We start from the raw sequence: 11,042 nt of genomic DNA on the forward strand, positions 1-11,042 counted from the left end.
TCTAGAATGAGAGGAGAAGATGTTTATATAGGGAAGAAAAAGAAGAGTGAAATGATGAGTGGAAGAAAAATAATGAAAGTGGAGTATGAAAGTGATTTGTAAAATATGGAAAAGATAGAGAAATGATGAAATGAAAGCAAAACATGAAGGTGCAGAAACATGGAAGTGATGATGATCTATTAAAGAGATTGTAGTAGAAAAATATATCCAAGGAAAAAAAGAAAAGCATCTAGCTTTCTTCATGTGGGTAGGAAACATGAACATGTGAATATTAAGCTGGTTTTAGGTCAGTTTCTGCCCCTTTATTCCTTCAATTATTTCTCCAACAAGACTTCAGAATGAGCCTTCGACTTCTTCAAAAAAAATGTTCCACTATGAGTGTAGATCATCCTGACAAAGTTTCAGAGCTTTATTCCATGCGGTTGGGCCGGAAATGCTGCTGGACCTCTTACAGGTCCAGTTTTCCAGTTTTGCTTCTGTAGAAAATTGGACTGATTGTTTGAAGGTCTTCCACTCAAAACTAGCTCTGGCACTCTTCATAAGAAATGATCCTTGGGATTTCTAAATTTAATATGGAAAGTTTCAGCTCATTTGAATTTCGTTTGGTTAGTCTGTCGCCCCTCCTTCCTTGTTTAGCTCGGTTTCTCCTAGCCGAAGTAGGAAAATGTGCTAAAGTTGACTTTTCATGCTTTCATGCTTCCATGCTTCCATAGTAGGCTTTATTTAGCCTCTAAATATATATTTCGAACTTGTCGACAATATATAGCTTGAGCCACTGACATTGGCTCAATTTCTCCAAGACGTGCCTTGTCAGGCCAAAATGCTCATTTTGGGTCCAAACATATATTACACGAGTTTACAAACATATATTACATTGACTCAATTTCTCCAAGACGTGCCTTGTCAGGCCACAACAAGATAATGAGTAAATGCTCCTCAGAGCTTACTACAAGCGGAAGTCTTAATAACGGTAAAGTCACAAAAATGGTTTCCTACCGTAAAGATGCAAATTAATGGCGCTACCTCAGCATCAGCCACGATTATCCTGACCTGCAAGATTAACCCCTACACCGTTTGAATGGTGCACCAGTTTGCCACACAACAAACCCGGTAAGCTTTTGCAAGCCCGTATGACTAAACTCAAAACCACAATATAGAAACACATTCTTAAGTCACCTCAACCTAAACAACGATAAACACATAACTCACAACTACAACCATCTGTTTCATAATCTCCCATATCATGCTTACGTAGGTCAACTCGTGACTAAAACCACATGCTCAGATTCTCAACCTAGCATCCAATTACGCAAATTCTAGTCAAACAAAACCTCCTCAAGTAATGTTTGGAAATCCTTTGACGCACAACGGTGAGTCACAAAGATCACACTCATTTCCTTCCCACCGGAAGCCTTTGTCATCAACATGACATCAAAGGTGAAAACAATGAATCACCTTCCTATCCTCACACAGAGCACAATCGTTACCATTATGGCCCTTAAGATAAATCAAACCATCCATCAATAAAATCAAGAAGAAAACAAGGCAATCACATTCAAAAAAGGCAAAACCATTCACAGTAATCCCTGCGTATAGTTTAATTAGTTCAGGAGGTCACATTAAGACAAGCAATTCAAGCTATAGTAATCATCATAATCCCACACTCTGATATCCGTAGGTAGCTCCGACCATCACAGCAGTCCTCTCGATCGTTGTTAAATTAATAACAATTCAACTCCGCTACAGAGCAGTCATCACACTGATCATCACACAGATTTCGACAGTCATCACACAGATAGCCATCGTCCTACTGATCATCACACAGATTCGCCGGTCATCACACAGATAGCGATCATCACACAGATTTCGCCGGTCATCACACAGATTAGCGATCATCACACAGATTGCATCGATTCATCACACAGATATTCCTACACAAGCTTTACCATATCTTAAATCTCAATTAAGATGGTCATAATAGACCCATGGTATCTCAACACATGATATTTTACAATCACAACTCAATACACAATTTCACCATTCTCGAGCAATAATGAACTCATTTCAAATATTGTTCACATCACAACGAAGCCACCAATACATATATATTTCACGTAAATATATATATACGTAGTGATCCACTCAGGAATGCCACTAATACCAACTATAGTCATAGTTAACCTAATAACTCCAAGACAATATGGTAATTATGCTCATAACAAATATCGTGAGATTTACTCCCCTCGAAATTCCCGCTGTGTCTTCACACGCTAACCAAGACAAGCACAAATCGCAGCAATCCGCTCAACACAAGCCTGTCAAGTACCTAAACATATATGGTCTCGATTCAGTGCACGAATCACAAAGTGATTAAAGTCCGAACCCCCGTTTTGAACTAAAACCACAAAAGTGACGCCAATCGAGGCGAAACCACATCCGAGACCACCCAAAGCCTCCGGAATACTTTTACGATCGATATGCCAAAACCACAAGTCGATCGGATAGTCGGATCCTCACGGATCGAAACATCGGACGGTCCAAAACCGTAAAAATCACAACAAATCCATACGATCTCCAAAAATTGTGTATTATATATCAAAACGCTCGTATCGACGAGTAGAAGATATATAACGCTCGTATCGATGGCGCACCGCCGCCGGCCAAAACTCAACATTTCACAAAACTCCCAACATCAAAGATCTTCTTCTCAACATGCTTATCAACTTTCATATCTAGCCTCAAATCAGAATCTAAGCAAAAAGGGTTGAAAACTACCTCACAAACCGTGAATCACTGTTCAATCCGAGTTGAACCAATTTCCACGTAAATCGATCCAAACAAACACCACAGATCGATCAGGGAGAGGCTCTTTCGAACTCACAACAGGAAGCATGAAGCCACGACGTCGTCGGAACTGCGTTTTCTGACCGGGTCCGAATACACCAAATTTCGCTGCTGAGAATCGAGGCTAGAGGATGCCATAGGGAGGAGCGCACGGAGGAGACGAGTCGATCTGGAAAGTTTCACCGCCGGAGCTCGCCGGAAAAGTCGGGTTGGAACACCGAGTCGGGGTCGGGTCAGTCGCGGTTGAGGGGAGAGAACGGAGAGTTTCAGAGTTTCCGGAAAAGGAAAGTGGAAAAATGAAAATAGTAAGTTTCCGAAAATGAAAACTTCTATTTATAGAACTTTCCCAAAACTTCAAATGCTCATAACTTTCACATACGAACTCCGATTTTCGCGATCCACACATCCACGAATTCGTATAGATGCGCTGTACAACTTTCGTGAAGGAAGTTTTCAGAGAATCCCAACGTATAAAAAGTCAACCTTCGCGCCCCCCCCCTAAAACCATACTTTCCGAATAAAAATTCGTCCGAAACACTTCTGCTCAATCCATGAGCCACGAAGCCGTCCGATAATCACTAAATTAAATTCTGAAAAAATCCTCGGAAAATAAATACAAATTTCCGGGGCATCACATTCTATCACTCCCATAAGTACAAATAAATCATGCTCAAATCCAATTCTCATTCCTCAGCAAGGTATGCCCTCATTTCAAAGTACAACTTACCTCGATCAATAATGGATACAGGTACCCCACATAGTATCACAACACTAGGAATCTTTACCACACCACTTGGTGGTAACCCAATCATTTCATGGATCTTATCCTCGTACACTACCCAATAAAACTCTGTGACTGCAGCGCTACACACAAATCACACAAGAGTCCAGAATCCTGTCATCACTACAGTATCTGTATCACTTCATCGATAATGCAACCCTTGCGTTACAAGAATTGAAAATGAAACTGTCATTTCAATTCAAATCAACCATAGCCTATGCATCACAACTCAATAAGTGTCCACCCATCCTGGGACACAAAATCAATCTAAGGTCTGGCCCCACCTGCCCCACACACGAATTATCACCTGTCATTGTAATCACGATCAAAGTGGTATAGATCCTCGATCTACTACCACAACAATGACCATACTCACACTTTGAGTGATCCATTGTAGTTTCTAGAACAGTCTTAATTCCTCGAAATAAAACATGTCTAGATCAAACAACTGATACAGGTACACTACCTAATATCACCACCCTGGCACACTCTACCACTCCACTTGGTGGTAATTCAAATATTTCATGAATCTCTTTCCTGTACACAACACCATAACAATTCTGCTAACTATAGAATTGCACACAGACTACACAAATTTCAGAACCCTGTCATCAAACAGTATCTGCATCAACACATGATAAAGCCACACTGGCATTCCTAGAATTGAAAATGACAACATCACTTCAACTCAAACATCAACACACAGTTCCTTCACAGTCATCCTTTCACAAAAACAACACACAAAGTTTTTCCATAGACCAAACCCTCACAGCAATTTCTACCATAATAGAAATGAAGTATACATCACTACACAATAATGCACCACCGTCTCAAAACACATTTAAGATAAGGTGTAACCTCAATCAACCCACGCATAAATCATCAATGGTATTGCACACACACACACACACAAAGGGATGCAAAGAATTTCAACTACCACAAAAGTGAAATATGCAACAAGCAATACATCAACGGCAACCCAACCCCGAATAAAGTAATCGGGATCTAACCGCTTATCCCCAATCCTCAACTTCCAACATCTCAGATGCGGCGGCCCGTCAAAGACATCACCACCGCAGCTTAAGCCAGTTAGCCAGCTCAAAGCCACCAGCAAAAATCATCCTTGGGTTTACCGAAACCCCAATACTAGCGAACAAGAAGAGGAGGAGAAGCAGCAAGCCAAAGCTTGTAGTTTTATCCATGAAAATGGAGAAGGTGTAGGAGCTACGGACGGCGGCTCTTAAAAACCCTAGCAGAGCTAGAGCGCAGGAGAATTTTCCTGAAGGTTTTTGTTTTTAGTACAAAAAAGAGAGTAATAGTATTTAAAATTAATATAAGGTGTAAGGGTTTTATTATTCTTCCACACTCTATAATTTTTTATTTTGAAATTTATTGACTTGAGAGAAAAGAAGAGTAAATAAGATTTTCAAGTACTCTCGGTCTAGATCACCGTTGGCTCCTCCCAAACTATCAGAATTTGATTAGATGGTGATAGAGCGACTATATTTATTAAACTACTACTCAAAGAATAGCTAGAGTTAGGGATGATGATTTAGTGAATGAGAACCTACAATAGGAATTAAAAAGAAGAATCAAGCACATCTAATAAAATATAAATTTTAATTGATTACAATCTTGCAATTTTGCTAAACTTTTATCAAATTTTTAAGTAGTTACCGAAAACTACACTACAAACATTAATTCCATTTTTTTTCTCGTGGTTTGTTAGTTTTCAGTTTCAGAAAGTCCACCCTATGGTTGGGATTTGTAATCTTTCTTTGATCTAATGCAAGTTCTTTTTTTGTTTGCCAAAAAAAAAAATGCTTTTGCGTTGGAACATCTATTTTGAGACGGGATTGGAAGTTGCCCGCATGGTTCCCTCCATTCTCAAATCTTCTATATCCCTATGCACAGTGTCACGGGCCTACTTTGCGATGTGCAAAGAGGACCGCGCGGCACTTGTGAGTAAGCAAGTCAGCCAAGTGAGTACCTTGTAAGGAACAATGAAAACCACACGATATTAAAAAGGTGCTAGCGGCAAGCAAGAACACAATTGTATGAATGTTTAGCAACCACGAAGAACAAATGAATAATCGCAAGGAAAGATCAAGGAGTAATCTCACAGGACACAGATGATTGAATAATTCCTCTTTTATTGATGGTAAGACGGTAAGCGAGGCAAAAGTACATGTCTTACCTATACTAGTTCCGTAGTCCAAACTATGCCGACTAGGAACCCCTCCCTATAGAGCATATCGGACTTACATGACCAAGGCAGTGGGATACATGCATTTGGCCGAGGAGACTAATTGCTAAATAAAATAAATTACATACATAATTTGTAAATTACCAAAACATCCCTAGCACACAAGCAAACCAACCAAAGGCTTGACTAATGACCCTGGACAAGGTTACTTGCGGCATTACAAGTGCGGCCCCTAACATCCTCCCCCACTTAAGCTGTCGGCGCTCTCGACGACGGCTTTGGTCTTGAAGTCTTCAATCTTCTGCTTGAACTTCTTCTTCAGGGCTTCAGCATTCTCCCAACTAGTTTCTTCATCTCTAAGACCCTTCCACTTGACCAGGAATTGCTGGCATGGGCGCTTTGACACTCTGATTACTCTCTCTGCTAGGATCTTCTCCACTACCTTCGGCTTGGGTGGTCTGATGTCAACGTGCACAAGTTGGTTGCGTGCTTGATCTTCACGGTCTGGCTGGTGCGGCTTGAGGTTGCTAATGTGGAAGTCGGGGTGAACTCTCATCCAGGCGGGAATATCGACTTTGTAGGAGCACTTCCCCACTTTAGAAATGATGGGGAGCGGTCCTTCATACTTCCTGAATAGTCGCTTGTCTCTGGAGCGCAGAAACCTGAGTTGTTCCGGAAGTAGCTTGATGAGTGATGCGCTCAAAGCAAGCGCATAATTTAACCCTGAAATATCATTAGTAGTATAAGCAAATAGGGATCGTTCTATTCCGGGGATTGAGGGTACACCTGTCATTGTCAAACAATTAAACAATTAAAATTAAAACAAAGTATAGTATTCACAAAGATATTCACAAATATAAACATTATTTACGAAAAAGGGGGATTTTGTTTTTGGTTTTTTTTTTTTGAAAATAAAACTAAGTTAACAAAACAATTAAAATGCAAAAACATAAAAATACAAATGGAATGAGAGAACAAAGATCAAAACCGAAATTATGATTAAAATTGATTCAAACCCTAACATTGTTCATCTAAGTCATGAGAAAGGAGTTGATCATGTGAAACATTCGAAAGCAAATGAATTCCCATTTTTTACTTTTCAATGCTAATTAATCTAAGCGAAAGCACCTAGATTAATCCTATCAAACATGCAATCAAACCCTAGAAAGCTAGTCAATCATGTCATGTTTAATGCATTACACATAAAGAAAGGCTATCAACTCAAGTGTACAACTTAGTATGGAAAAGTCCACCTAATTGCAATCCTCGTTAATTAAATTCGATCTTTGCTCAAAACCTTTACTACTTTGATTCAAGTTTACACAAAACGAAAAGTCGATTTCATGTTCTTAAACCTAGCACCAATTATATCGAAACCCTAAGTGTTTGCAACCACATAAGATTAAAATACAAAAGTTATCTATAACGCAAATTTAATTAAACAAACCCACATAAGCAACTCTCGAATTACAATAATAGAATCTGAAAATTCTCATTTAATCATAAAAATTCCAGAAATAATAACTTTGTTCAATCATAAATGTCAACTAAAGCAAACCAACGAAATTCAAACAAAGGTTACAAAGTAGAGGTCGAATTACACCATGGATGGAAGATGAGGATGGATGATTTCCGTTGTGATCCTTGAAGCTTGAAAGCAAGTCTTCAATGGTGGATGGTGGAGGAATAGTCACGGCTCCTTCTTCTCACTTCGGCCTTGCTTGAACTCCGTGGCTTGCTTTAGAGGATGGAGAGAAAATGAGAGAAGCTCACGGCAACAATATAATTTTTCTGAATTTTTCTAAGGGATGTGGAACTCCTTTCAACGTCAAAGAGGTAGGTATATATAGGAGCACGGCTAGGGTTCACAAAGCAATCAGAAATTTCCACATAGCTTCCACCAATGAGAATTCGCCAAGTAAGCTTTGTGATGTAGTCCAACCAATCATAGAATGCCAAGTAATCCGTGTGATGTGTTCCAACCAATCAAAATTCTCTAAAATACCTCCCTAATATTTAATTGCCGAATTTCCTTGGAATTATTCTGATTTTCTTCATGAATTTCGGCTAATATTCCTTTAGGGAATTTAGGGATGCACCTAGACACGTTTTCAGCTTTTCTTGGTCTCCACCTTTTTCTCTTTCCTTTTATTTCTCCCTTGAATCTCTCTTGGCGTCATCTCCTTGATTATTTCTGATTTTCACGTTGGCAATCACACCAAATTATTCCTCCAACAATATTTCCTTCCCATAAAAGTCTCCCAAGAAAATCTCTCCTTGAAATCCTCAATCAATCATCTTTAATTCCCATGTTGTCACCTTGTTTTTTCTCCTTAAGTATTACACTGCAAATTTAATCCCCAAGGAAAATATATTTTCCTTTTTAAAAACTCTTCCTTGATTTCCTCTTGGCATTATATTTTCTGATTTTCCACGTCATTTCCTTGCCATGTCATCTTCATGAAGCTTCTCTTTCCATTTATGAACTCAATTCAGCTTATTTATTCCAAAGACCTGAAAATAGAAGCTTTCTAAAATAAGAAATGGAAACTTTCCTAAACTAAAATGGAAACTTTCTAAAAATGGAAAATAGAAACTACAAAACGGAAACTTTCTACAATTAGGAACTTTCCCAATCAAAGAATGGAAACTTTCCTAAACAGAGTTTTATTAAGGAAATAACGCAGGAAATGTAGGGAAATAGCAGTTAAAACGTAGCATTAAAATGCTCCTATCAATGAGGACCATGTCTCCTGCTTTAAACTCCCTAGGCTTGCTGCCTTGATCTGCCCACTTCTTCATTCTCCCCGCCGCTTTCTCTAGGTAGGCTTGAGCAATCTCGGCATTGGTCTTCCACTCTTTTGTGAAGTTGAAAGCACGCAGATTCGCCCCTTTGTAGACTTCTTGCATGGTATGAGGCAAAAGAGGTTGTTGGCCAGTGACAATTTTGAAAGCACTCTTGTTGGTGGATGAGCTCTTCTTCGAGTTGAAACAAAATTGTGCAACGTCTAGCAATTGCGCCCAATTCTGTTGATTGGCATGAACGAAATGGCACAAGTATTCCTCCAACATCCCGTTGAACCTTTCTGTTTATCCATCTGTCTGTGGGTGATAACTTGAAGATATGTTGAGCTCAGACCCGAGCAGCTTGAATAGCTCGGTCCAAAATATTCCCGTGAACCTAGTGTCCCGATCGCTGACAATGTTCTGAGGCACACCCCAATACTTCACCACATGCTTGAAGAAGAGGCTTGCTGTATCTTCTGCCGAGCAATACTTTAGGGTTGGCACAAATGTGGCATACTTCGAAAACCTGTCAACCACCACAAGGATGCCTGATAAGTCTCCCACCTTCGGGAGGTTAGTAATTGTTAATGCTCAGAATACCGCCACCTGATGTCGGCTTCCGATAACATGGACAAGGGTTCAATCTTCCGATATGTGTGTAGTTCACGAACTCCCGCTAATCTGTTAAGAGAAATATAACGGCGTCAAGAGGGGAGACCGTGGTTGGCGGTCTTCGCTCCTCCGATGCTAAAGTTAAACGATGTACTTGTATTGACAAATGTAGCGGTAGATAGCTATTGAATGCGTAGTTAATGAAGAGAGAGAGGAGGACCTTTTATAGGTGACATAGTGAGTTACCTCAGTCTTGTTTTCGATGTGGGACTGATACCCTTTAGTTTGCTGAGTTTTGGTCCTTTCTGCAGAGACAACTCCGGGTGGCTCGTGTCGGTGCATCAAGGCATGTTTCGGCCTGGAGTTGGCTTGTCGGTGGAGGTTGTCTTGCTGTGTATCCGGGGATTACACTTTTGAAGTCATTCTGACAAGGTGACACGGTCAAGTCAGAGTGCTGATTATGGCCGGCAAATGTTATGTATGTACAGTAATAAAGTCAAGGGGGACACTATCCCACGGGCGAGTCGGAATAGACAGTGGTTCCAATAGCCCTGGAGTCTGTTGACACTCAATCTTGTCTTGCTGGCAAGTTAAGCAGGTCTTGGTGTATTCTGTGACATCATCCCGCATCTAGGGTCAATAGTAATCCTGCTTGAGAAGTGCGTGGATTCTCTGCCATCCAGGGTGACCTGCCCACAGGGTGTCATGACACTCCCTCATGAGCATTCTTCGTAGTCCATCAGCTCGCGGAACAAACACTCGTCCTCCTTTGGCCATTAATATGCCATCCTCCATCCAAAACCGATGACTCTTCCCTTCCTTCACCATTTTTATGAGGGATTGCGCCATGGGATCCTTCTCCAAACTCTCCTTGATATGTTGCTTGATGTCTGTGGCAAGGATACTGATCGACAAAGAGGCCAACACCTTGAGGGTGGCAAGGTCGGCCTTGCGGCTTAGAGCATCAGCAACTTGGTTTGTGTGACCAGCCTTGTGTTCGAATTGGAAGTCGAACTCTGCGAGAAACTCTTGCCATCGAGCTTGCTTTGGAGTTAACTTTGGCTGGGTCAGAAAGTGGCTGACGGCAGAATTGTCTGTCTTCACAAGGAACTTTGACCCCAACAAATAATGTCGCCACGTCCTCAAACAGTGAATTACGGCTAGCAACTCTTTCTCTTGAGTCGTGTACTTCCTCTCAGCTTTCGAGAGTTTATGACTTTCATGAGCAACAAGATGCCCCGTGCAGCAGGACTCCTCCTAAGGCGAAGTTAGAAGCATCTGTCTGAACTTCAAATGGCTGATTCAGGTAGGGTAAGGCAAGGATCGGATCTTCCATCACGGCCTTCTTCAAATCTTGAAAGGCCTTCTCACAATCACTACTCCAGTCCCATGTCACTCCCTTCTTCAAGAGCTCAGTTAAGGGGGTTGTCTTCTTTGAGTAGTTCTCAATGAAACGTCGGTAGTAATTAGCCAGCCCAAGAAAGGAACGTAGTTCTTTCACATTCTTAGGGTTTCGCCACTCCTTTATGGCTTTCACTTTCTCCATATCCATCCTGATTTGACCCCTTTCAATAACGTGACCTAGAAACTTGATGGTCACTTGCGCGAATGAGCACTTTTCGCGCTTGACATACAGTTGATTGTCCCGCAGCTGTTGGAACACCAGCTTTAGGTGCTCTACATGTTCTTCTAGGGTAGAGCTGTACACCACAATGTCATCCAGATACACCACCACGAACTTGTCTAAGTACTCGTGGAAGACTTGGTTCATCAAGATGCAAAATGTGGCTGGCGCGTTGGTCAACCCGAACG

Source organism: Rosa rugosa, chromosome 1, assembly GCF_958449725.1.
Source record: "Rosa rugosa chromosome 1, drRosRugo1.1, whole genome shotgun sequence".
Classification (NCBI taxonomy): Eukaryota; Viridiplantae; Streptophyta; class Magnoliopsida; order Rosales; family Rosaceae; genus Rosa; species Rosa rugosa.